This window comes from Canis lupus, chromosome 30 (genome assembly GCF_011100685.1).
Source record: "Canis lupus familiaris isolate Mischka breed German Shepherd chromosome 30, alternate assembly UU_Cfam_GSD_1.0, whole genome shotgun sequence".
Classification (NCBI taxonomy): Eukaryota; Metazoa; Chordata; class Mammalia; order Carnivora; family Canidae; genus Canis; species Canis lupus.
Window position 1 is genome coordinate 17,331,373 of NC_049251.1, and position 27,497 is coordinate 17,358,869.

General features: G+C 42.2%; 1 long non-coding RNA gene across 2 annotated transcripts; it reads left to right on the forward strand.

Annotated features, from left to right (window-relative positions):
* Positions 1–2,303: 2,303 nt before the first annotated feature.
* Positions 2,304–26,259, forward strand: LOC111093373. Of its 2 annotated transcripts, none has more exons than XR_005381656.1 (9): positions 2,304–2,340; positions 4,391–4,458; positions 8,636–8,674; positions 9,844–9,944; positions 10,079–10,358; positions 14,962–15,375; positions 23,045–23,225; positions 23,994–24,196; positions 25,907–26,259. It is a non-coding gene; the product is annotated as an uncharacterized LOC111093373 (long non-coding RNA). The 2 variants fall into 2 exon arrangements; XR_005381655.1 differs by lacking the exon at positions 25,907–26,259 and adding an exon at positions 25,415–25,632.
* The last annotated feature ends 1,238 nt before the right edge of the window (positions 26,260–27,497 follow it).

Sequence of the window (27,497 nt, forward strand, 5' to 3'; positions counted from 1 at the left end):
ACTACCTCCCCAGGTGAGATAATACAATCAGACCAGAGGGTAGGGAAGCTGTCAGAAGAGAAATCAGATCCAAAGGGACCTGCCACAGTTAAGAGTTAAAGAGGCATTTTGCTTGAGCTGGGAGTGGGTATAGAAAAGCTGGAATTTTAAGGCAACTTACAGGAGGCAGAGGCTAGAAAGGCTGAGTTTGGAGGCTGAAAAAACTGATGTGGAAAAATCCTCAAAGGCAATTTCTCACACTGGGAAAATTGCCAATCCTGAGCCCAAGTAGTTGACCTGGCCATGTTGTCCCTTGTCATTTGCCTCCCTGTCTGATAATACTGACATTATTTGCACTATTCTATGGTCGTTTTTGCCCAACAATGGCAGACATTAAGCATAAAACTTAGAGAGCATAAAAGTTCCTTTCCAAATTAGGTCAATTTAGCCTTTTAGATCCTGGGTTGACCAGAAGTAGGATTCACCTCATTCTGGATGGTGGGGGGGGGGGGGGGGGAGGGGGCAAGGGGCAGAGTGGGGAGTGGGTGGCCACACCTCTAAGGTCAAGGATCCACCCCTTCCTGGTCCAACCAGGTATATAAAAGGTCAAGCAGAGAATGTCTCCTCCTCTGTCCAGAGGATTCTTAGGATCAGGAGCCACAGGTCTGCATGCTGACCCTACTCTGGCTGACCCACTATGCTTCCTGCCTGCCTGCCTTTTTTTAATGCCTCCATCCAAGGCATTCTACTACTCTCTCAGGCCTGAGTCTTGTGCTCTTCATCCTTTGGTTGACTAGACCTTATTTATCTGCCAGCTTTTCTTCCATCAAGTATCAGTGGGTTGCTTTATCTTTCCAAGGCTAGGGTTACTGCTGACTAAATTCAGCTCACTGGGAATGACTATAATCATGGGGAAATGTTGGTTATGTCTGGGCTTAAAGATCAAAGTCCAAAGGGAATGATGCTACCAGAGATTAACAATTCTTCTTGTAAGTTGCATAAACATTTTTAAAGGAATAATATTTGTGTAGTTTCCCTGCCAAAAAAATTTTCATAGATCTCTCTGTAGTCTCTACAGAGCTAGGTAGAGCTAGGATTCTAAAACAGCAACAAAGGGAAAAGAATAACTAGATTAAATATTTAGAGTGTGGACTTCTTAAATAAGTTTTCCCTTTTGTCTTTATATTATCATTCAGTTGCCCCTTCTTAACCAATTTTTTGTTGTTGTTCTCATCAAATTATTACCAACTCCTCCCCGCCATGTCAGCTCCAGTCCTCCTCTTTCTCATTTCTGCCTACAGACTCTTCAAAACATGTGCTCATATTGTTCCTGCTGGCAGACATGAACTAAACATCAACCTGATACTCTTGCAAATTCAAGTGAACAGTGTTGCATATTCACTCTTTGGGGTCCCATCTCCCATTCTGTGAAACATCATTGCTTGCTTGAGGGCATTCACTGAGAGACCTTGCCTAGGCCTAGAGGTATATCATTGGCTCTCCCTTCAAATACTAATAGAATGGCGCTGAGGGTCAGCCTAACCACCCTCAGAGAGCACTTGTCATTCTAGCCCTCATTTCTCAACTTTTAACCGTTACTCCCTATAAATAAATAATAGCCTATTTTCATCTGGGCAACATTCGGCAAAATGTTAAAGCAGGCAAAGTGTCATTCCTGGTGTCCTCTTACTAGAGAACACACCCAGAGTCTCCTTGGGCTTTTTCTCACCTTTCTCCAGCTGCCCACCCCTACAGATCACAGTCTTGGACTAAAGGTGTCCATCACCATAACTAACACCACCTCCAATCTCTGCCTGTGGATCCCTGTCACCTTCCTAAGTCCAGCTCAAATGCGACCTCCTCTGGCAGGCCTGCCTTGATGATCAGCCTGTATCTTTCTCTCTTCTGAAGTCCCATGGCCCTTGGAATTGTCTTTGCTATGGTATTTGGCACTTTCTACCACTAGACAGCTCCTCGAGGGCAGGATCCATGTCTGATTCATCTCTGGGTCCCTTGCTGGGCTGAGCCCTATAGACCTTCTTGGAGGCATGCAGGAGTGGCTGTGGAAGGAGTGAGACTCTAAACATGGCACAGCACACTCTGTCAGTAGGCTGAAAGGAGCCTGGGCCTGGGGTCTCCCTCTTCATAAAGGTGGTTATTACCTTTCCCCTTCCATTCTCACTCCCAGCCCATTCCTGAAAGACCTCTCTCATTCACTGTCTTCAGCCAACTGCTGCTGTGGGACAGAATCCTCTGTGAAGGTTTTAGCTGTTAACAGTTTAGAATGTTGCTGCTCCCAGAAATCTTTGCACTCAACAGTAGGGGTCGGATAGGGGTGGAGTTGGGGGAGTGCTGAAGGAGGTGAGGGTGCGAACTTTCAGTCCCCAAGGAAATGTATTTTTTTTAATGTATTCTTATTAGAGGATTTAGGCATGACAGGCTGGGCAGGAAAGGAATTTGGGGGATTGGGAGACTTCTTTATTGATACCCCTCCAATCATAGCCCTTTAGTATCCCGAGCTACTTTTGTTCTCTGCCTGTGTCTTTTTAAAAAAGATGTATGTGTTGGCACAGAGTAGCCTTTAAGTTATAATCATTAATGTCTTACTAATAAATCAATAGCATAAAAAACATAGACACATAGCCCACCCTAAACACATAAGTGCTTGGAGGTGCCAAGTAGATGTAGATGGATTTAGTTTCCAAAGTGCCAGTCCAGGTTTTGAAACCTCTGTTTCCTGGTGGTGGAAACCATCTGAATAAAGATGAGGTGAAAACCAGCAGGTTGTGTGTGCAGAGGGAATGGCCAGTGACTTAGGACCTTCCTAAGAGACTAACAAATGGAGTTGGTTACATGGCAGGAAGGAGTGAGAGGGGAGAGGGGAGCCAAGTTGAAGAGAGACATGAGAAATTCAACTTTTGTGTTGTTGGTAGGTCACATTACTCCCTATAAATAAATAATAGCCTATTTTCATCTGGGCAACATTCGGCCCAGATGATTTTGGATGATTCCTGAGAACACTGTAAGGTCACGGCTTATGTCATATCTCTAGGAAAAATTCAGCTAGCAGGAATGAATGCAGAACATAGTCGTGTGCTTAGGGGGTGTTCAAATGAAAAAGGTGGGATAGGAGAGGTGATCATGATAGTGGTGGCAGTGCTTTCAGTGCTTTTGAGCTCTGCAGCAGAAAAGTACAAGGAGAAATATAAGGCCAGGGAGAAAAAAATACAAGATGGAGGAGAAGGAAATCATTAGAAACCTTAAGTGTACTCTTTTAACGGCAACTTTGTTTAAATTTTGACATTGTATTTATTTAATGATTTAAAGAATTAACATTTTTGTTGTTTTTCTGGTTTGGAAGACATATGGAAGGCTCTATAAATATTGAGTTGGGCAGCCTGGGTGGCTCAGGGGTTTAGCGCTGCCTTCGGCCCACGGCATGATCCTGGAGACCTGGGATCGAGTCCCACGTCGGGCTCCCTGTGTGGAGCCTGCTTCTCCCTCTGCCTGTGTCTCTGGACCCCCCCCCCCCCCCGCCACCCCGTGTCTCTCATGAATAAATAAATAAAATCTTGAAAAAAGATATTGAGTTGAAGTTCCCACTTGGCGCTCTCCCTGGTGCTGGATTTGCATAGTTCATTCCTTCCTTGTCTTGGGGGTATAATGGAAACCACGGACTTTCTCCCTGTTCATCTCCCTTTAGGTGCTAGCCAGGAACTAAATCTTGCCAAATAAATCACCTTTACATGATTTTTGCTTCTCCTCCACCCAGCATCACTAAGGCTAACATTCGCTGCAAAGTTTTAAATGGAGACAACAGTCCTTTTCAGGAATAAAACTCCCTATTTTTTTCCAAACCAAATCTTGTTAACAGTGGTTTTCAGGGGAGTGGTGAGTTTTATGAGGAATGTTTATTTTCTTTACATTTTCTGCATTTTCCAAATATTACTTCCATAGTTAATATTTTTTAAAGAAAGAAAAGTAGATTGGAGATGGAGTTATTACTCTTAGAAATTCTTGTAAGGTAATCCTCATAAGCTGTGAAATTCTCAGTGACATGGCGTTGCCTCTGTATCTCTCTTAAGGGAAAATTCTCAGCATTAGTAATATTTAGGTTTTTAAAATTTATTCATTTTTAAAGATTTATTTTAGAGAGAGAGCACGCACATGGGGGGAGGGGCAGAGGGAGAGAATTATCAAGCAGACTCTTTGCTGAGCGAGGAGCCTAAGGTGGGGCTCCATCTCACAACCCATGAGATCATGACTTGAGCCAAAAGCAAGAGTTGGATGCTTAGCCAACTAAGCTACCCAGGCACCCCTAAAATGTATTTTTTAATAAGGTAAGCTTTAGGATTGTAATTCATAATAGTTTACTATTCCCAAGTGACTGCTTCTCTTCCTTCCAATGTAGAACATCACCCAAGAGTATCAACTCTTCAATGCATTACAGGAAAATTTTGGATGATTCCTGAGAACACTGTAAGATCACGGCTTATGTCATATCTCTAGGAAAAATTCAGCTAGCAGGAATGAATGGAGAACATAGTCGTGTGCTTAGGATTGTCTCAAAACCAAAGTCAGATACTATGAACTTGACAGGAAGCACCAAGTGCACTGCCCTCCACTGTGGTCTTCACACCTCCATGCTCTGAGCCAGCTGACAATGTCCCTTGTGTCTCCACATACTTTCTGCTGGACTACTATTGGGCTTTCCATTCATTCAACCTTGACTGAGTACCTGGTGTGCCTTTTACTGCACCTTTGCTCTGAGATAATAGAAATGGACATGATAGATCCCGTTTCTAAAGAGACTTATGAGCCAAGAGGAGAGGCAGCTATGTCAAGGTGACAGTAAAGCAGATGACTTCTGGCTCAGAGGCTCATACAGGATGTTAGGGAGCACAAAGAGCTCCTAATTTTGCTTGGTGAAAGAGGGTGGAGAATAGAGGGAAGAGGATCACAAAGGAAGGGACACTTGCATTTATTTACTAGGTATACTAGGGAGGGGCAATGGGAGAGGATCTAGGGGTAGAGGGACCCAGAGAGGAAATCCGAAACACCGCATCAAGAGAAAGGCTCAGGAATCACAAAGGAACTTATCTGGGACCTATTCTGCCAAACTGTTAAATGGAATACTGAGCCCCATGGACTAAGGATGAGGGGGTAGATATAGTAGGTGGAATTCTAAGACGACCTCCAAGATTCCAGTCCCCTATAGAATCCTCTCCCCATGAGAGTGAGCAGGATTTGTGAAGATCTAATTTCACACCTGTGATTTTATTACTTTATATGGTAAAAGGGGGCTTAGGTGTAATCAAGGTCCCTAATCAGTTGACCTTAAATATATTAAAAGGGAGATTATCCTGGGCTTGAATTAAGCACATGACCTTTTTAAAAAGGTTTCAGGACTTCCTAGAAGTCAGAGTGATTCCAAGTAGAATTCTGAGAGGGTCTCCTTTTTGGCCTTGAGGAAGCAATGCCATGTTGTGGAGAGAACTATATGGGTAGGAACAGCATGTGGCCTCTAGGAGCTGGAAATGAATTGGATAAGCAGTGAGCTTGGAAGAAAACCCTAAGCCTCAAGTGAGCTTACAACCTTGGCCAACACCTTAATTCTAGCCTGGTGAGATCCTGAGCAGCTATCCCGTACCTGTGCCTGTTCTGGTATGGGAAAATTATTATGTGGGATAATAAACTTATGCTGTCTTAAGCCTCTGAGTTTGTGGTAAATTGTTATGTAGCAACAGAAAATTATTTCAGTGGGTAAAGATGGAGTAAATGTTGAAGACAGGAGGAGGTAAGCTCTAGAGCCCCATGAGAAGCTAGAAAGCAAGAAGCATTCTGTTTAGCGAGTCAGTCCTTGAGTCAGCATATACTTAATGCTGAAGTATAAAGTCGGGCGAAAAAGCCCTGCCTACTTCCTAAGGATTGCTGTGATAGGAACTAAACCTATGAGTCTTTCCTTCTCAAAAGGAATGCTCAGATGAGTGGTGAAGGCTGAGGCTCTGTGACTTCTCCTGCCCAACAAGAGACTGGTGGAAAGGAAAGAACCCAGAGATGATGTTTATATCCTGAGGAGACATCAAAATTGTATTTCCTTAAAAGGCAAATACTTCATTTTTGTGCCATGAAACTTGGCAAGTTTCTTCCCTGAAATTTAGTTGTGTCCTAGAGCTTTTTTTTCATGTTTTACTTGTTACCAAAAATGCAAAAGCAAACTCTTGCATTTTGTGGTACATTTTCAATCTTAGAAAATATTGAAAAAATAAAAGTGTAGCCAGTTTATTTTTCCCCTCAAAGGAACCAATGTTTGGGTTTTATTTCTTCTTTTTGTTCTTTTAAAAAAAATTGGGTCACACTGGTGAATCATTTCAATGTTTGAATCATTTTAGAAGGTCCAGAGAGACAATTTCTTTAACACTGGAAATAATCAGGGGTTATATAATATACATAGGATGGACAAATAGCTTTAAAAAAGAAATCCCTACATCTCTTTTTCTTCTACCATCTCAAGGGCCATAAATCTTCACTGAAAATAATAAAATTTTTTTAATGACAAAGTTATCTTCATATGAAATTTTAAAGCTCTAGTAAATTGTGTAATAGAGTATCAATTGCCTATCTGTGAGAAAAGTATGGGATAGTGTTGTCACATCCATGGGTGGAAAGTAAATTACAAATATATAAAGACAACAATACAGGATGATTATATATGGCACAAGGAGTTGGAAGAGTTTAGGCCTATTTGTGTAGCAATAAAATCAGCTGGGTTGAAGGTGGGATTCATCTCAAAGGAAGTAGGGAGATATTTGGAAAATATTAGTGAATCTAGGCTTTTCCCGTATGCAATGGAAAGCCACTGAAGTCTTCTGGATCCAACAAAAGCAAGTGTTTCATGAAGATCCGTGGTCAGCTGTGTTTGTTTGGATTGGCAGCAGGGAGCCTGTTGAGAGTTTATGGCAAAAGTGATAAGGACCAGCTGGGGCCGGGGGAAAGGAGGTTGGAAGATGGCATTCAAAATATAATATACAGAAAAATCTGAAAGACATGATACCTCTCTAGGGAATTTATTGATGTCACAAACCTTCAAAGATTTTGGCCAAGACTCAGCTTGTTTAGTGGGGGACCAGTGATCTCAGGCAACCTTCCTTTTTCTTTGCAGAGAAATATAATTCTGTGTGGGCTTACAGTGACATTTTTAGAGAATTAGCTCGTGATGAATTGAGAACTTCAGAGATTAAAAATTAGTCACATCTGGAACAAAGCATTATCATGGTGTAAAAGTCTGCTTGCTCTGGGACAACTTTTAAAGGTGCTCTTCGGGGACAAATTGGTGCCTAGAGGTGCTGCTCAAGCCTGAAATTTCCTAGGCTTCCACATATCTTTTTATTTAGTACCCTGCTAGGCTGCTGGTTTCTATGTTGCCTCATACAAGAGGAGAACCCTGAGAAGCCAGAGTGATTAACCCAAATGCTAGTCTTATTTTCACACACACACACACACACACACACACACACATTTTGACACTGTTTTCACCTACACTCTTCAGCAGTCGTGAAGTTGAGTAGGCACCCACTACCTCCTTGGGAGACTAGTAAAATGGAGGAGATGGGGACACTAAGGGTAAGAGCCAACATCTATTGAGCACCTAGAGAGTACCAAGTCCTCTGCTAGAAACTAATCAATGTAAAATTTAGCATAGTGCTAAATACAGTTTGGCTCAGTCAATGTTCATTTCTTTTCTCCTGGCTATTAAATTAGAAAGAGGACATGAGATGGTGATAGGCAGGAGCCATAAAGAAGACTGACAAAGAGAAGCTCAGTGTGTGTGCTCCGGAAAGCAACAAGCAGATTCCACCAACCCTCCGAGAAATAGAAGAAAAGCTGCTCTTCACGGATCACATAGGAGGGAGAGAGGACTTTCAGATTAACACTCCCAGCCATCCTGAGCCAAGGCCAGCACTGAGGCCCAGTGGGAACTAGGGATGATTCTACCCCCTGCTTCTACTAATCCCCACCAAGCAGTCCCTCCCTCCTCCATCCCCAAATCACCTTCCTCATCAGAAGAAGTAGTCCTGGAAAATGATTCCACCCTTTCTTCACCTTTCCTTCCTTTGTCTCATGGTCAATTTCTGAATTTTTCATTTTTGAGAGAGGAAGATAAGCACTTGCTTGAATTATACTCCCAAGGAGATACAGGTCTGGGGAACCTGGGATCTGGCTTCCCAGTGGACTAATTTCTCTCTTGTGAGACTCCAGATCCCACTATTGACAGTAGTATCTCTTCCTCAAACTCCTCAGAATGACCCATGTGTTACATAGAAAACTGCTGTGGCTGTAGTGGTGTGAGAAGGGAAAACCTTCAGACCCCAAAGTCTTACAGGCTGGTACAGTGGAGAAAACAGAACCTGTACTCAGGATACCTAGGCTCTAGCCTACATTTTCCTTGTTAGGACCCTGAGAAAATCACATCACCTTTGAGTCTGTCTCCCTGTCAACCATATAGGAATCACAAAGCTTATCACAAAGGTGTGCTGGACTGTCATGAGGATGATAAGATAACTAATACACAGAACACTCTTGCTGATGCAAGGCATCTACTTGTGCTAGCTAAATGATTAACACTTATTCTTCCACTTTTTGTCTCCTTTCCCAGATTTAACACACTGGCATTAATTTGATGCAGAAAGAGAAGGTAAGTGCTTTCAAAGAGAAAAGGTAGCAGAGATGGGCTGGGGGAGTAGTTAATCTTCCTTATGAAAAATTATGTCCTTGGCAAATGGCCTCAGCTTCTCCCACTCTTTTTTTTTTAATATCAGATTTCATCTTTTTTCCACTTCAATTGCTACTCTGGACACTGTCCAATGTCTTCATTTCCCTTTTGACTTCTGGGGCCCCAAACCTGACTGTATTCTCTAAGACTATGTTTATTAGGCAAAAGACTATTACACGGAGTAGTCAACATTTTGTAGGGTTCACAAAACTATAAAAATAGTACTTTATATACCATTTTGTAAAAGTGATTTGCTATTGGTTCTCCTCAGAAGAGGGAGACTATCAAAGATGTTTTCTAGAAAGGGAAAGTCCCCAGAATCAATCTGGGAAATGCTAACAATGTGTTGCAGTTCTGAAGCACACAAGAGAACTTGAGAAAGATTTCAACCTTGGATCCTAAATTTCTAGTCCAAATTTATGTTATTTCACTGAATTGTGAGCTCATTTAGGACAGGGATGATGTTTAAGCCATTTTTGTAGCTCCAAGATACAGCACATAGGGGCATTCAATGCACCTTTGTTGAGTGAACATCTATGTCAAGTATCAACCCAAATAAGGCAGAAAACTTGGAACCATAGACTCCTGGGACCTGGCACCACCAGACCAGGGGATATAGGATTCCTAAATATAACAGTTTCTATCAGTGGGCCTCTGCCAGTAAGTCCCAGGGGAGCACCAACCAAAAGAGATGGATTCCAAGTATGTGGTTAGACTTGCAGGTCCAACCAAATGGAGGAAGGACACTGTACTCTTTCTCACACTAAGTACAACTAAACACTCTGAACAAAATACAAATACACAAAGCAATCAATTGAGGACTCTGAAAAGTAAGCAAAAGCAGGTGGATTGGGGAAAGAAAAACTCAATACATGACCAATATGGTGGCAGTGAGTTTCTTAGAATTTTTCTCCTGGCTTTGACTTGAAGGTGAGCTAGCTGACTCCTGAAACTGGACAGAAGTCATAGACAGCAACAACTGTATGAAATAGCCCATCTCTCTGGACAAATGACCTGCAAAGGGGGCCCTTGCAAGCCAGAGTGGGTGGGGGAAATTCTTGTTCTTGTCCTTATATGTCTTTCTCTCACAGTTCAGTCTGAAGGCCAGATGTAGCTTCTGAACTACACTGCTACCACAATTACCTCAGGGACTTTCCTGACTCACAGGCTATCTAGGACAGGTAGAGGACAGGTAGGCTGAGTGGGCTTGGACAGTCTTTTACATCCCTCAGTTTCTTCTTTGGTAAAATTAGCCTACTGGGAAGCCAAGCCCCAGGTTCCCCAGAACTGTATCTCATTCTTTTTTTCTCTTGCCACTTTATTCAGATGGCAGGCATAGTAGAATGAAACTCTGCGATGTCATTAGTGGCTACAACTCTAAGAGCCCTATCTTTCTAGATGATCACTAGATCATCTAGTGAACGATGATCCTTGAAGCTGAAGAATGTGAGGAAAATTGTGAAGAGGAAAGAATAGGACAAAGGGATTCCATGTATGAACCAACATAAGTCCTGGGCTATACCTCCAAGCTGTGCATGTGTGGAATATACCCAAACACATAGCAAAGGCTTTGAAACCTGAACTGACAGTGGAACGTCTGCAGAAGGTGAGACAGAACTTGCAGCCTGCACTTAACTGGTTTACTTGAATGCTAAAACAAAACAAAACAAAAAATCAACATGCTCTGATTTTAACAGGACCCAGAGTTATATAACATCTAATATAAAATATCTAAGATACAATCCAAAATTACCTGATGTGATAAGAACCAGGAAAATCTGGCCGATTCTCAAGGGAAAAGATAAGACAATGTTGAAATTACAAGAAAAAAATATTTTAAGGCAATTGTTATAATCATTCTTCATGATTTTAAGGTAAATACTCTTAAAAATAAATAGAAGTTCTCAGTAGGTTTGAAATAGGAAACTTTTTTTTGAAATGGAAAATTTTGAACTAAGAAATACAACATCTGAATAAAATATTCACTAGATGAGCTTAGTAGCAGAATGCAAACAATAGAGGGAAGAGTCAGTAGACTGGAAGATAGATCGATAGTAATTATGCAATCAGCAAAACACAGAGAAAAATGAAAAATAATGAATAGAGCTTCAGGAACAGTTTCGTATGGTCTTAAAGTCCATGCCATTGTAATTCTTAAGGGAGTGGAGAAGGAATGGCATAAAAGGAGGTAGTTGAAAAAAAATAATGGCTGAAGATTTCCCAAATCTGGTGGGAGATGTAAGTTTACAGATTCAAGTAGCTCAGGAAACTCTAAACAGAATAAACTTAAAGAAAACGTGAACTAAATGTCTCACCATTTTCTCTATCATCCTACCCACTAATGCCCTCCTGATTATACCCTGAAGACATCTGCATTTTTGACCCTGGAGTCAGGGAAGGAACACTGAATGGGGGTCAGACTCCTAGGGACTGACTGAAGTGTGAGACTTAGGGAAAACCAATTCCCCTGCCTGGGCCTCAGGTCCTCATCTAGAAAATCTCAGGGTTGAACTACAAGATTTTCTAATTTCCTTCTAGCTCTAAAATATCACTCATTATCAGCTCCTCTGTGGACTTTTTCTGTTCAAAATAACATTATTTACCAAAACCTAGTGCTATGAATCAAGATACCACTTTGCTGCCAAGTCTTTATACCCTTTGTAATGGTGCAAATGACTGAAATGGAGATGCTCACAGAACAGAACAAAAAATGAAGTTTCGTAGCAACTAGAATGGAGGTTAGCTTTCCCCAGCAGCTTCCTACAGAGCTCTTTGAGCACCATGGGAAACCTGGAATTCATTGCAAAGGAAAGGAAGCTCTGCAGAAAACTTTGTACTCCCAATAAATACATTTCCATTCTCATCATGTTTGACAGAGGCTAAGGAATGGAATGGAATACCCGCCATGGCCTCAGATTCCTAGTTTGATGTCAAGTCTGTCAGAGTAGGTTAAATCTCCTGTGTCTGTAAACACAGTAACTACCACTTGTATAGCATTTGCAGTTAACAGAGCAGTTCTCTTTCATGTAAACTCTCATTTCATCCAACCACCAACCTCTGCAGTAGGTTGTAGCAATCACCTTCTGTTTCCTTAGAGGAAACAGTCTGAGAGAGGTTGAGAGTTTTATCCCAGGCCATCTAGTGGGTGTTTCTTCAGGTTTTGCCATTGAGGGGCCTTGAAGAGCTTTGCCGCTTGGGCCCCACGTGGGCTTCCTCCGTGCTAACCTCTCCAGTGAGGAATTGCTGTTCCCTCCCATTCTTGCACATTCATTCAGCCTCCACTCTGCATTGATGTGCCCAGAGGTCATCCTTCCCTCCCTTCATGAGCCAATTTCAGCTCATTTACTCACACATTGTCCCTTTATTTTCAAGAAAAATACAAAGTAGTCTCTTTGAGTATGATAATTCTGAGTCATTGCATACCATCATCATTTCAGAACAAAAAGATGTCAAAAGGTGGGCGGGTTCATTTCATCTAGCAAGAGAGAAGGCCTTCTTTTCTTTGTTTCACCCTTAATGACTCATTCAACCTGAATCAAAGCTGAGTAGTCTTGGCCTTTGAACAGGAGGCTGGGGGGTTAAGAGGAGAAGCAGGGTGTAGGTACTGCACAAGCTGGGGCCACGTCTATGTGGCATGGAGTGGGCAGAAGGGACTGAGAAAATAGAATGATAGCATGGTACCATATGAAGCCCTTGTTCATCTCTGGACCTCTGTTTTCACATCTATAAAAACCTCAAAAGGATCACAGAAGAGTGGGTTGGGACTGGGGTACATGACCTCCCTGTAACTATTTTTCTGAATCCCTGTGCTTTCCTGTCCAGGAACCTTGATTCAAGAAAGGGGGTTCAACCCTCACATGGCTTAGTTACCTGAAGAGGTGGAGAGAGGAGGCTTTGCTGGCAGACAGGCTTGGATCCTGCCTCTGCCACTTCCTGGCTATATGCCCTTGGGATAAGTATTTAAGTTCTCTGTGTCTCATTTAGTTTTCTCATTTATAAAAAGAGTATAGTACTTATCTTGATAAGGTCACTGTGAGGATAAAATGTAACATCTGCCACAATTATCTCAGGGACTTCCATGACTCACATACAGGATATCTAGGACAGAGGACAGGTAGGCTGAGTGGGCTTGGACAGTCTTTTACATCCCTCAGTTTCTTCTTTGGTAAAATTGGGATAATAACAGGTGCTTTGCCAGAGGTTTGCGAATATTAGAAATGATTAAAGAGTCCAGCACAATACTAGGACCTTAAGTGGTGCTACTGGCCAAGTAGAGGTTATGAGTATTTACCTTACCTAGGGCCAGTACTGGGTCAAAGCAGGAGACATCAGTGGGTTTTGAGCCAGAGAAGGTGGGACCAAGCTACCATCAGCACACAAGTTAGGGCCAGTACCTAGAGGTATGGTACAGAGTGCCCATTGTATATATGGCAAGAGTTCACACACCAGGACTAGAGGGGCTGCCCCACATACCCACTCATACAGCTGTATTTTCTACAGCCTTGGGTTCAAGCAGTCTCCCTGATGGGCTCATAGGCCTCACAATACAAGCTGCCAGGCAGGGCTCTGCAGAGGCCTAGAAATAGGGTAGCACCCTATGGCAGTAGCTCTCAACATGAGTACCCAGGTCACTACAGAAGATTCACAAATATAAAAACATTCCTTTTGGGGAGGGAAGAAATACCTTTTTTTTTTTTTTTTTTTCCTGGTGGAAACTGGGATCTATGGGGTTTTGGTCATGCTGAGCTGTGTAGTGATCCACAGACCTCTTAAGATTCCAACAAAAGTGGCCTTGGGGTACACAAAAAACTCTGAACCAACCTGGGAAAACAATGGGATTCATCTCCTCATTCCCTCCCTTTAGCAAGTTTTAGTTGTACCCCCTGGAGAGCCAAGTCTCAGTATCTCTCCCCAAAAAACCATGACCAAACCATCTGCTGAATAAATCACACACTGTTCTGTCTCAACAGTCTTACTTGCATCATTGCACAGCCTGGAATGTCCTCTCCACTCACCCAAATCCTACTCGTATAAAAAGCCCAGTAGCAATACTAACTCTTCTGGGAAGTCCTCCAAAATCTTTCTAGCCCACAGCAATTATCCCTTCTTCAAAACACATGGTCATGCCACCATTTTCTTTCTGGATAGCTTTTATTCTATAGTTTTGTTGTCAGCATCTGTCTTTGGTATTTTTAATTTTTTTTTTCTTCATAAATACTGGTTTCCTCCATCTTTCTCATTCCTTTCTTCTAGCTAGGTCATCAAAGCCTATTGGTTGTACCTCTCAAAATTATTTTAAATCCATCAACTTCTCATGACCTCTCAGGGTCATTCTCTGGCTCAGGCTGCCATTACTGCAACATCCTCCTAAGAAGTCTCCTACATCTGGCCAACCCTTTTAATTCATTCTCCACCCTGAGGCCAGGGGATTGTTTCTAAGGTACGAATCTGCCTCAAGTCTTTTTCCCACTGGCCTCAAGACAAAATATAAACTTTCCAACAGACTTTTCAAAGACCTTCGTTTACTGGTCCCTGCCCACCTTTGTGGTCACATTTCTTAACACTCCCCTCCTCCCCAGTCCCTTCCATCATTATCACTGAGGTCTGCCAATTCTGGTCATGATACATCCGTCTTAGCTACACACACACACACACACACACACACACACACACACACCTGGATATTCTATCTGGAATCCTCTTCCTTGCCACACACCATGCCTCTCACACGGCTCTTGCTTCACCTACACATATTCAGTCTTCAGGTCTCCAGTTTGATGTTATCTCCTCCACTAAGCCTGCCTGCCCCCAAACACATACCCCAGTCTAGGTGATCTACTTTGTCCCTTCCACATCACCATACTTTTAATTCTACTTAATAGGTGCCTTTTACTGGTCTTTGTGCCCCAGTAGACTCTAAGCAAGATCAGAGCAGAAACCGTATCTGCATGGTTTTACTGTTGCATACCCAGTGCTCGGCCCAGTGTCTACCTTTCATAAATACTCAAGAAATAATTTTTTAAATAAATGAATGAAAAGAATCTATATATCCAAATCTTCAAGAACAATAAACATTTTATATGCTTCTCTGTTTATCCCATCAGTGCCTGATTGAGGGCCCTGTGTATTCTAGGTACAAAGGGAAGGAGGTAATGCTCTCATTATTTGAATAGAATGCTCCTCTATTTCTTGGTGTTTTCCTTTTCCAGACTGAAGGCTTTTTGAACTATGTGCTAACAGGAATGCAGTTGACAACCTAATGACCTAGATCTGCTCCCAGGGGTTCTAGATGAGCAGGAAGACCCACAAAAGGCCTTCAGAAGCCAAATGGGCTACTCATCAAGGAGGAGCTGGAAATAGCCTTGATGGAGTCCAGAAATTCAAGTTCTCATCCCGGCACCTTCATTCATTACCTCCATGACCACAGGCAACTCTCTTAGCCACCAGAGTTCGGTTTCCTTATTGGTAAAGTGTGGTAAGGAAAAGGACTGGTAGTTTATCTTCACTTACAGCTCTGAGTTATCATTCATTAATAAACATGTCACCACATTCCCACCAGAGGTGAGGAAGAATTGGGCTGTTTCCAACCTAAAGATCAGGATACCCATATCCTTACAAATGAGGTAAGTGTTTTGGGAATTGTCATCTTACATCTTATATGATGTTTTAAACTTGGTAGTGAGTTTTCATATTTTAAAATTTTTAAATGACTGTGGTAGGGGAAGCTATATGGGTATAACAATATCTATTATTCCACTATTGCCTATCAACTTATTAGAAATGGCAATATGTATGCCCTAGCCTCCCTTGTAGATAGGATGATCATATGACTAAGTTCTAACAGATAAGATATGAGCAGGAATGTCTGTATAGCATCCCTGTAAAGCTTCTCTAAAGGGGGAGAATACACTCTTTGCCCTCTTTGTCCTCTCCTCTCTGCTGGCTGAATGAGAATAAGATGTCTTGAACTTGGTGGCCATAGTAGAGTATGAGGTGATATGCTAAGAATGGTGGAGCAGCAAGACAGAAGGAGTTGGGTCCCTGACACCTGAGCCACCATCCTATCCCTGGGTTATTTTCTGTTGGATCTCTTTAGCATAAGAGAGAAATAATTTTTATTTTCTTTAAACCACTGTTATTTTAGTTTTCCTGTCACATGTAAATGTAACACTAATTGATAAAATCATCATCTACTTTATTCAAGACCCTGTGCTAGATGCTGCAGGGGATGTAAAGGTATATAGGATTTAGATACACCAATTGTTGGGCAGGAAGGCTCTGTCTGGTATGAAGGAAGTGCTAAGAAAGGTTTGGCCTGACAGGGCTGTGTGGAAATGAAAAGGATTTTATGAGATGAGAACTGGGAATATGATGCAAGGAGCTGGAATGCCAGGCTAATGACATTGAACTCGACCCAGTGATGGGCAAACAGAGCAGGTAAGCTTGTCTCCAGTTTGCAAATGAAGAAACCCAGACCTTGGCAAATTATAGGACTTGTTCAAGGTCACCCAGCCGGTAAACTGCAGAGCCAATCTCAGTTCTACTGACACTTGGCCCAGTGCCATCTCATAGTTCTGGTGTCTTTGAAAGAATCTGGGGCAAAAAGAGTAGGAATGGAGGTTTTGTATTCTCACACAGCCAGGGAACTAGACTGTACCCCTGCTCATACCCTCACACCTTTAAGAGGAAGCTTTGGGGGGTTGCTAGAAGTTTAGGATCCAGACCTACCTTGAAGTCAGAGAACCCTTCCTCAGCCTCCTGCTTAGCCACCTCCATGAGGTTATAATGCCCAGAGTGCTGCTTTGCTATATAGTAAGTGCCCATGTGTCAGGAACAGTGCTGGACACATTATCTAATTTGCTGCCTTAAATAGTCTAACAAGAAAGTTATACCACTTCTATTTTACAACAAAGATGAAGAAATTGAAGTTCTAAGAAATGAAACCACCTACCCAAAGTCACTCAGTTGATGGCAAAGTTGAAGTTCAAAGCTACATCAGTTCATCACCAAGCTGTGTTCTTAACCCCACATTCTAATGTCTTCTCAATCCCTGCCAAAGCATGGAATAGTCTTCTATTACTATTCAGATACCAAGGACTTACCTAGTTTGATAGGTTGACCAGTACCAGATTCCCACTGTGAGCATTCCACCTGCAGTCAGGAGTCAGCGTCCTATCCAATAATCTTATCACCCATGCCCTATATGTAACCCTCACAGGGGTGAGGGATCTCTTAGGGAGGTAGACCCACAGATTTCCAGACCTTTGTGGCCTCAAGCTTCCCAGGGTTCTTTGTCTTGGTTGGTCATGTGGCAAGGATGTCAGAGTCCTCCCATTCTAGGTTCTAGAATTCACAGATTCCAGTGAGCTGTTTCATGGAATCAGGGACACTGCATTCTTTGTGTCCTTCCTGTGGCTGTCATGGTTAGAATGCATTTGTTATGATTTGCACTGGCATTCATTCAATAAACAACTGGTCATTGGAACTGAATCTCTTATCATTGCCAACGTTTGGAAAGTTGCGTTTTATTTTGCCAGTTATCCAGTGTGCATCTTTCCAGTAATGTGGTATGTCCAGAGTTCTAACACAAACCACATATTCCCTTAAGCTGACCACACTGGTTTTCTTCTGGAACTTCCCATAGGAAACACCATGAGATGTGGCCTGCAGAGCTGAAGGCGACAGATGGACACCCATCCCCTCTGCATTCTCTACCCAACCACAGGAGACCAACTACTTTGCCAGGTTTTGCCCTGGGTCATCACCAGGCCGCCCCATTCTGTGCAACCTCCCTCCCTGTTGGCAAAATACTCTTCCTTTCTAAGTTCAGCCTAAGACTCTCACCCCACACTCTTTTCCTAATCAGGCTAAAGATGGAATGTATTTTCCTTATTTTAATTAGATCTATTAGGCTTAGCCTAAGTACAGCAGATTTTAATATTTTTTACTTTAATTTACTGATAGAATACTCATCCTTTCTTTGCAAACATCATAATCAACATTCCTATTCTCAGATGTACCACTTAAAGCATCTGAAATCAGACATGAAACAGTAATTTAAATTTGTTCATAACAGTTTTCTGAAGATATAAGCAGATTGTCAGATGCAGAAGCACAATTCTTACACTTTCATGCATTGCAATGTAATGTAGTTAAACTATCTCACTATATCTTGTCATTATACCTTGTAGACATTCTTATCAATAGTTCTTATACAATCCTTATAATCCGTCATTGTCACCCAAAAGTGATGGCCAGTTAAGTAGTTGGATCCACACGATTACCAAAGGCTCGCTGCTTCCTTGACTACAGCATTCTCATTAAAATTATGCCCTAGATGTTTCATATATGGCAACAATTTACACATATATGTCCCCCCCTGGAAGCATAAGCAGTTGGTGGACATGAAAGGACTTTGAAACCCTGTATAACACTACGTGTGTCAGCTATCCTTTTACACGGTAACAGATGGTGGCCAAAGTCCAGCTGGGTGCAAGGCCCACTCTGCCTCTTACTCATGGTGTGATCTCTACTAGGTCATTTACACTCTCTGACCCTCAGGTTTTTCATCTATGAAATGGAAATGAGAATGCTTGCCCTACCACAAGGTTCAAATGAGATCACAGTTGGGAAATCCCTTCAATATTCAAACGTTAACCGTTTTACCACACACATTAACTTTTAATCTTGACAACAATAGGACACAGAGGTCATTTTCCCCTTTTACAGATGTGGAGACTCAAGTGAATTAGCCCTGGAGGGCCTGGAGTCCAAACTGTGGTCTCCCTGTCCAATGCTCTTCTCTGAGGGAGGCACACTCCATGGCACCATCCCTGCTCATGGCTGTGTCCTCTGCACACTACAAACAGCACATTATTGAGCTATTGGCCTTAAGTTTGGCAGCAAATCAGTCCTTAAGAGCCACACGGGGAGAAAGGGATCAAGGGAAGGCAGTTAAGCCCCTTCATCCTGTCCGTAAATCCTATTTCCAGCCCAGCTTCCTGACTTTTCCCAACACAAATGTGTTAGCCATGTACTTGTGGAGTACCTGCTTCCACTTCCGCCCCTGCAGAAAGCAGATGGGATTCAGTAGCACTGCCCTGAAAAGGTGTGTCATGTGGCTGGGGCAAGAACTCAAGACACAGAAACAGCTGAACACAAAACAGTACATGTTCAGGTGCCAGATGAGTAGGCAGGACAGAGGGACATTCCCAGATGCTCCATTTGGGAACACTGGAAGTTGCTGAAGCTTTCTGTGGCCAACAAACCCAAGAAGTACCTCAGTTTGAGAAGACATGGAATCTGCATCATCCCCCCTCTTTCCTCAATGCCACTGCTGAGGTCCCTTGTCCCCAAAGCTGTCTCCTTCACTGGCCTATAGGCTCCACAAGGTCAGCAAATGTTTCCATTGCCATGTGCTCCAGACTTACTCTAGATCAATCCAGAGTGAACATCTGCTGAATTGAGCAGATGTAAATAGAGCACATGGACAACACTAGGGACTCATCCTCTGGTCTCAGGGGCCTATGAAGGAGAGTGTGCAGGCAGGCTGGACTCTGTCCTGGGAAGGAGGAGGCCTAAGACCTCATGGAGGAGCCAAAGGAAAAAAAATTAACATTCTATGAACTAAATGGAGAGAAATGCCATTTAGGAAAAAACCTGATAAGTGAAATTCTTAAGAGAAGCAACTGTCAGGTAGCAAATCATCCCTTGTGTGAGAGGCAGGAAGGTTGCACAGCAACTCCGTTCTGGTCACCACCAGCTGGAGCTGGGCTACATAGGTGAAGGTGCCATTTCCTGCACTTGAAGTAGACTGAGGGGAGCCCTGTGACCACCTTCCTGCCTCACTGTGGGGGACTCCTGAGTTTCGAGGACCCTGATCTCTTCAGAGAAAGGAAGCCTAATTTCCGGGTCCAGTGTTCTTCCCTGATCTCCTACTGAGTGGAGAATAAGCAGGGGCTTTCTCTGAACCATGCGGCCCCTTACCTGATCCGGAAGCACAAAGGGAAATTAATAGTACTTTATGCAAACACTTCTCTCTTTTTTGGATATTATATTTAGAGAAACTGATTTGGCATTTAGAGATAAGTTTTACATAAGAGTTTGTTACTGCTGCTTCTGCTGTTAACCATCCAAACAGTAAAAGCCAAGTGGAAATTCTCAGATGTCAGTAATACCACCAAAATGCTTAAAAATATCCACTAAGTCCCCTTCAGTCATCACATTTTCAAACTTCTGGAAGTATAGGGAACCTTCTGAGAAGAACTTGTCATAATATAATGCTTAACAAAATGTTTTCCACCTTCCCTCCCCAACCTCTCCCATTAGGATTTTTCAAGTGTACTTGATTCTAACAACTTTGGGCCAAGCTAACCCACTGTGTGGCCTTAGGCAAGTCCCTATCCCTGTGGGTCTCAGTTGGTGATTATTGAACCTCTAAGTCTCTCTCTCTCTGAAAGGGTCCCCTTTCAGCACCAAGTCGAGAACCAGTGATCCCATTAGGAAACAATGCAGCTCCTAGAATTATGAGTCTACAGGGAACATATCCCATTTCTGGCTGAACTGTTCCCAGACTGCTGCTAACACAGAGGCTCCAAACTTTAAAGCCTCAATAATGGCTTGAAGGAATTCAGTGTTTTCTACCAAATGACTGCTGGAATGACAAGGGTCCTGTACAGGCTTTAGTTAGCTGGCCCAGTAAAAAGGAAATTGATCTTCTGCTCTCTTCCTGTGTTCCCTTCCAGTGGTTCCCTGGACCACCTTCTTTGGACCTCTCTCCACACCCCTACCACCATGCCATCACCACTGCAAGAGTCTGGGCTCTTGGGTGGCCTATACATACCCACTGTGCCTGGCCCTCTCCAGCCCTCTTCTTCCTTGCCTGCTGAGAAGCTCCTTCTGTAGGAAGTTGCTCTCAGGTGGGAAGGAGCGAACTGACTAATTCACACTGAGACATAATGCTTTCTAAAGAATTAAAATGCAGATGTCCTATAGGAGAAAAAAAATGCATTAAGTTCCCAAAGAAATTAATTTTAAAGAGAACTTGAGGCATTAAAGATGAACCAAGAGAGGAAGATGTTTTATGGCATGGGAGCTTGGATTTGGGTGTGGCTCTACCCTTTCTTTTACAAGTGTATGCTCTTGGGAAATTTGTTTAACCACTCTGAAATCCGATTTCTAGAACAATAAAATGACTTCTGGAGCCACTGACCAACCCCCATGAGATAACATGAAAGTGCTTGAAAACTGTACAATTCAGCATAAACCCCCCTGCTTATGCTCCCCCCTGCCCCCGTCCCATTTTCTCCTTCTTAGCTCCACTACTCACTCTTACTACTCTGAGAGAAGAACAAGGGAGAAAAAGATGCTGGCATGTTCCCTTCCAGCCTTCCCCATGCTTCATCCCCTCCCCACCTCCTAATCATCACAGGGATTTTGAATGTTGTTTTTGTATGTGGATTTCCCTTTGTTCCCCTACCCCTCAAAGGAAGCACTCCAAATCTCTGAAGCATGCTCTGCAACAGGACAATGGAAGACTGGTGTGCAGGCTGGGAAAGAGAAGGATTTGCCTGGTGAACAAAATCAGGAGACCTGAGGGTCATGCTTTCTTTTTTTAAAAAACCTACACAAAAACGTGTCCCTTCTGACACTATGCCCAACATCTCTCGGTTCCCTTGAAGACGGGGCAGCATGATGACAACTTGGTGCTATTTTATAATCAGGCAGCACATGGAATGGGGCTATTCCCACATATGCCTCTCCAGCTCCCAACAGAATGGACACTCTATTTAAATGTAGACATTTCTTATCATTTCCAAAGATTAATATTTACAAAGTCATAATTTGATGAGAATTATTCTAGCTATTCCTAATTACCATTAGGCTTATATGTTAACAATGTATTCCCACACAAGTTTGGGAATTGGTCTAAAAATACTAACGTAGAAATAAGTGAATAAAAACTAAGCCAATTCATAGGACACTAGAACATTGCAAAGAGAGGAACCATCATGTTTGTTCAGCTCCTGTATGATGAAATTAAGTCATGCATGCTGGGAAACGAGGTTACACTACACACTAATCAGAGCTGGGTTAAAACACAGTTCTTCTAATCCACTTCATGGATGGCTGAGAACGTAACAGCAATAAAATAATACATACTAAAAGATAATTATAAGCCAAAAATATAACAAGGGAAATTCAAAGCTGGTTCAAAACTAAACAATCTAAATCCAACTAACAAACAAGTAGATGGAAATTAAATTTAAATGAAGAAAAGCATAAGTGGAAATGCAAATTTCAGACAGAGTAAATGTTAACTGGAGCCACTTAAGTTGTCCATTGATCTGGACTTTTTACTGTCAGCTCTGGGGATCCTAGTGGGTCATAATTGAAGGAAGAAGTGATTATATATTGGGAAAACAAGGTTAAAGACAAAAATAACAGAATGCCGGGGCTTGTGTTTGACATAAATTGAAGGCAGAAGTGGAGCTGTAATCTCATTTTTGGTGGAAATCACCAAGAAAAATAAATGAAAGAAGCGTTCTTGCTCGTCTCTCCACAAAAAGGAATAAAATGCCAGTAATAAGAAAAACAGTGTAATTCAGAAAATTCCTGAGCCCACATCAACTCCGTTTGTTGGGGTGAGTGTCCAAACCAGGTTGCTTCAGGGCAAGGCCCTTATGGTGGTTCTAGAAAGCTACTGAGGACAGAGGTCCTGTGGGTCTTGTTGCTGGCAGGGCAAGAGGTTGTGAGGACAGAGACAAGAGAAGAAAGCTTCCATTGTAAGGACTTCCAGCCTGAAGATACCTCCTCCACAATCTGCCTTCTCTGCTCTGTCCTCTTGGGTTAGCAGTGTGACACTTAACCTTGGGGCTTTTGCCTTATATTCATCAGGCAAATAGGGAAGAGACTTTCTGAACGCCCCCAAATTTTCCCAGTTCTGTTAGTGTAGGTGTATGAATCAGGTTGCTACATAGTGAAGACCTGTTTTACTGAACACTGTTAGCTCAATTCATGATTTACCTGCACCTCCCAGCCATTGCTTTCAAGAGGCCAGAGTCAAAGCTCTTCTAGGAAAATGAAGGAAGAGAAGTATCTCTGCAATATTTAAGTCAAATGTTGAGACTCCACAACAAGAAATGAGGAACATGACATGGACCTTACAGTCAAAGAATTTTGCTGGTAGAAGTCTCAGCTACAACAAAATATAAACTGTGGCTTGAGTTAAGCATTTTACTAGTAAATCCCACAGATCTAGACTTTCACTCAGTGTCTTTATTTTCTTTACAGAATTATCCAAAATCGTTCCAAGTACCTAAAGAAAGCAACAATGTACCTATGGCATAGCATTGTCCTTGACACTCAAAAGTAGCATAAAACTGGAGAGGAAAATGCCCTTCCTCAAGCCCACTGGCCAGAACCATAGAATTTTGAACCTGGAAGAAACCTTAACTGGAGACTCGGGTTTAAGGTAATAATACCATCTGACAAAGTGAAGCACAGGGCATTGGAAAGAGGCCAGTGTGCAATGAGGGGCTTTACAGTGTGAGCATCTTCAGTTTCATGGTATACCTACCTCTGCCAATGAATCACCATGTAATTCATTTAAATGGTCATATATTGCATTTCATTGATTCATAGACTCTTGGATGTGGAAATATCAACTGGCTTGTTCATTGCCATGCAGATAGTTGTTGGTGGAAAATGTCAGGGATCAAGCCCTGTGTTTTGAACTCCTATGCAGAACTGTTACTTATACCTGCAACATCTGCAACTACTTTGTATATACACCTAAACATCTAAAAGTATCTCATTCTTTTGGCTTCAGGCAGTCAGTAAAAGGTCCTAATTATCTAGCATCAGGAAAGAGAATAAACAAGTCTAACATTTAGAAGTAAAGTAACTTAGGACTTAGTCCAGCCCTAAATGAAAGCCAGTGGGTGATACATGGCACCATATGTCAGGCTGGTTAACAGCCTAGCTCTCTTCTCCTTATGCTCATCATTGTTCTCTATTTCTTCCAGAATTAGGTGCCAGGGCTAATTAAATTCCTGATTAAAGCCCAAGGCATCACTGGGAATTCAGCTGGCAAGCTGGCTGAATATAAAGGACAAAACAGTCCCCCCATTTGATTTCCAAAGATATTGGTAGAGCCATCTGTTAGATTCCTTCAAATCATGCCTTCATTTATTCATTCATCCATTCATTCACTAATTTTTTCATTCATTTGTTCATTCAGCATTCTTACTGAACACCTCAGGACATGGGACACATCAATCTCTTTCCTCAAGGAATTTACAGTCCAATTTGAGGAGATAAGAAATGAACTCATGAAAAACATTTAAGGTGGAGCATGTGTAGGCAAAGCAGAGGAGGAGAGACTGCTTCCTCAAGGTGGAAGAAGCCTTTATGGAGGAATCAGGGCCTATAAGCCCCTGGAAGGTAGGCCGAAAGCCCTCTTGATCTTCCCAGCCCTTAATTGAACAAAGAAATATCTCCACGACACTCAGTGACATTAGCCAGTTGCTTGGGGATTTTTTTTTTTTTTTTAAGATTTTAAGTATCATCTCTACACCCAATGTGGGGCTTGAACCCACAACCCTGAGATCAAGAGTCACACATTCCACTGATTGAACCAGCCAGGTGCCCTGGGACTCATTAATTTCTGAAATTCCCCCAAAATGGAAGATAAGATTATTGGAGACCTAGGCTCCTCACTGTATGCAGGCCCCTTGGGCCAGGGCCTGACAGATAAATAAGCATTTCTTCAGAGGCACTGATTAATTTAGAATAATGGCTCTCATCCACATTGGACCCAATGCCTCTTTTTATAACAAAAAATGTGTACCTCTCTCTTTGTTATGCTCAAATGAAAACCATAAATAATATAATCTGCCTACACAGAATTTCCCCTCCAAAATCTATAATTAAAAAAATTATAAATAATGCACTCACTATGTTATAATCAAAGAGTAAAGAAAAGCAATTTTATAGTAAAATAGTAAGTATTTTAGTACCTGAAAAAAATGTATACACAGCGACACTGGAAGACCTAGTTAGTAGTTAGATTAGTAGACAGATGCCGAATCACCATGAAAACAATACTTATAAATGCACAGATCCACATGTATTTTAAGGGCCACTCGCATACTGATTGGCATTGCTATTTATTATATGATTTTCCAGAATCATAGGGATCCTGGGGAACAACTCTTAGTAAAGTCCTGAACAAAATGTGCCACCTTCATTCAATTTTGCATTCCTAGAAAAATTTGGTCCCTATTAAAAGTGAAAAAATCCTCATGTTTATATGTAAAATGGAGTTGGATGCTAGACCAAGATAATTATGAACAAGGTTTTCCTGGACATAAACAACTGGTGGGACATTTGAAAGTCATGTTGACAGTACCTTGTGGTACAGACTGTCCTAACCATGGCATAACATGACACCCCCATCCAGGGGCACCCCCTCATCATTGTAACAAAGTGTGATTGTGACAAATGCCTCCATGAATTTCCAAAAATGCCTCTTAGGGAGTGAAACTACTGTTTGTGGGAAGCCTAGATCAGAGGGCAGGTGTGTGTGTCTGTGTAGGTTATATATGTCTTCTTTTTTTAATTTTTTAAATTTTTTTATTTTTTTTATATGTCTTCTAATAGCTGGAGGTAGGGATCACCTGCTCACCCTACTGCCTCCTGAGATGGTTAATTTCATGTGTTGAGGGACCCAAGTTGCTCAGTCGGTTTGGTGTCTGACTTCAGCTGGGGTCCTGGGATAGAGCCCTGAATCAGGCTCCCGGCTCAGTGGGGCATCTGCTTGTCTCTCTTCCTCTTCCTCTGCCCCTCCCTCCACTCATGTTCTCTCTGTCTCTCTCTTTCTCTCTCTCAAATAAATAAAATCTTTAAAAAAAAATGTGTCAACCTGTGAGCCAGGGGGTGCCCAGATATTTGGTCAAACATTATTCCAAGTATTTCTGTGTGTTTTGGATGGGGTTAACATATATATAATCTACATTTAGCTACATATACATCCTTTATACATAACTATATACAACCAATAGGATGGGATACTTCTGTTTCTCTGAAGAGTTCTAATATATTACCATTCAAATCTGAGCAATGTCTTTGCCTTGTACTGCCTTCTGCCCTCAGATTCCCCACTTCTGAGTGCTGAGCTCTTGATATCACAGCCTTTGGTCCACCATAAGACACTGAAGCACTGTATCAGGAGGCTCCAGCTGCAGCAAATAGGATCCCATCCCAAACATAGCATGAAGCAAGCAATGGCCAACAGAAAGGGGAAGGAACACAACAAGGCACCCTTTAAAGTTGACTGGCCCTGAGACTTTGGCCCCTTTTCGGTGTCTTCTTGGACACTCAGACTTGGGTCCTCTTGTGAAACAGGGAGGGAAGGCCTTTAGGAAAAGACTGGTGGCATTTCAATTATTTTGATTTACTTTGATTATTCCCCCTTCTAAGTAAATAAATTAATTCTGTAATCAAGAAAGGAGTCTCAGAAAATATAGCAAGAGTATTTTATTTTATCACATATTTACTCATTCAATGTCTACTATATGCCAGGCTCACATTAAGTTTTGAGAATATAATGATGAGGAATATATAGACCTATCCACAAGTAGCTCACAGACTGGCAAGGAGATAGACAGGTAAAAGGCAATTATAAAACAACAGAATGTACAGCAGGATGGGTAAATACAATTGCAGTGGGAGCAGCTAACCCTCCCAGGAGGTGGAGTCAGGAATTTGGAAAGTTCACCAGAGGGAACACCAGAGGTGGGTTTTGAAGAATGAATTAAAGCTAACTAAACAGAGAAGGGGAAAAAGGAAAAAAGGCTGAGATGCGTGCTGCAATGGCACAAAGCAAGAAGGGAGCAGGCACCTCCTAGAAGCTAGAGAAAGGGATATAAGGTACAGGTGTGGAGTGGTGTGAACTAAGCTAGAGATAACAGACAAGGGTTGGATCATGGGGCACCCTGTGTGGATCATGCTAGCCTGCCTGGTTTTCACTCTGAAGGCAATAGGAAGCCAATGAAATATTTTAAGCAGAAGAGGGGCATGATCAGATTTATATAATAAACATATTACTCAGACTGAAGAATCAAGTCTGGTCTTTAAACTGGACCAGGGGCAGGAAGAGCACTCAGGAAAGTGTTGTAGAAATTTGAGTTGTGATGGGGACCCCACTTAAGGCACAAGTCAGGGAGGGAGGAAGGGGAATGCAGAATATCAAGTAGAGAAAGGATTTGCATATACACATACACACACATTGCTGATCAATAAAACATGAAAAAAAATCTTGCTATAACTAATAAAGCAAAAAGTAAAATGATAGTACTTTCTTCCATTGACTTCATAAGGGTTTTTGTTTTTAGGGAATACAGGATGTGTTGCATTTGAGGTCCCTCTGGGACTCCAAATGGAGCCACTCCGTTGGTAGTTGACCCTGTGGGTCCAGAGTTCAGGAGAGAGGTCTGGACTACAGTTAGAGTTTGGGAGTCATCCCAAACTCTAGGTGGAGTGACCACCACCTACCATGGAAGTGAACTAAATCACCAAGGGAGAGTCTGTATAGAGAGGAAGTAAGGCAAAACCCTGGAGAATACTAGCAATCAAGGTGAACAGAGGTTAAAGAACAGTTTAAGGAGGCTAAGAAGGAATGGTCAGAAAAGTAGGAGGAAACCTGGAAGAAAATATTGTCATGGAAGCCAGGATAGGAAGGAAT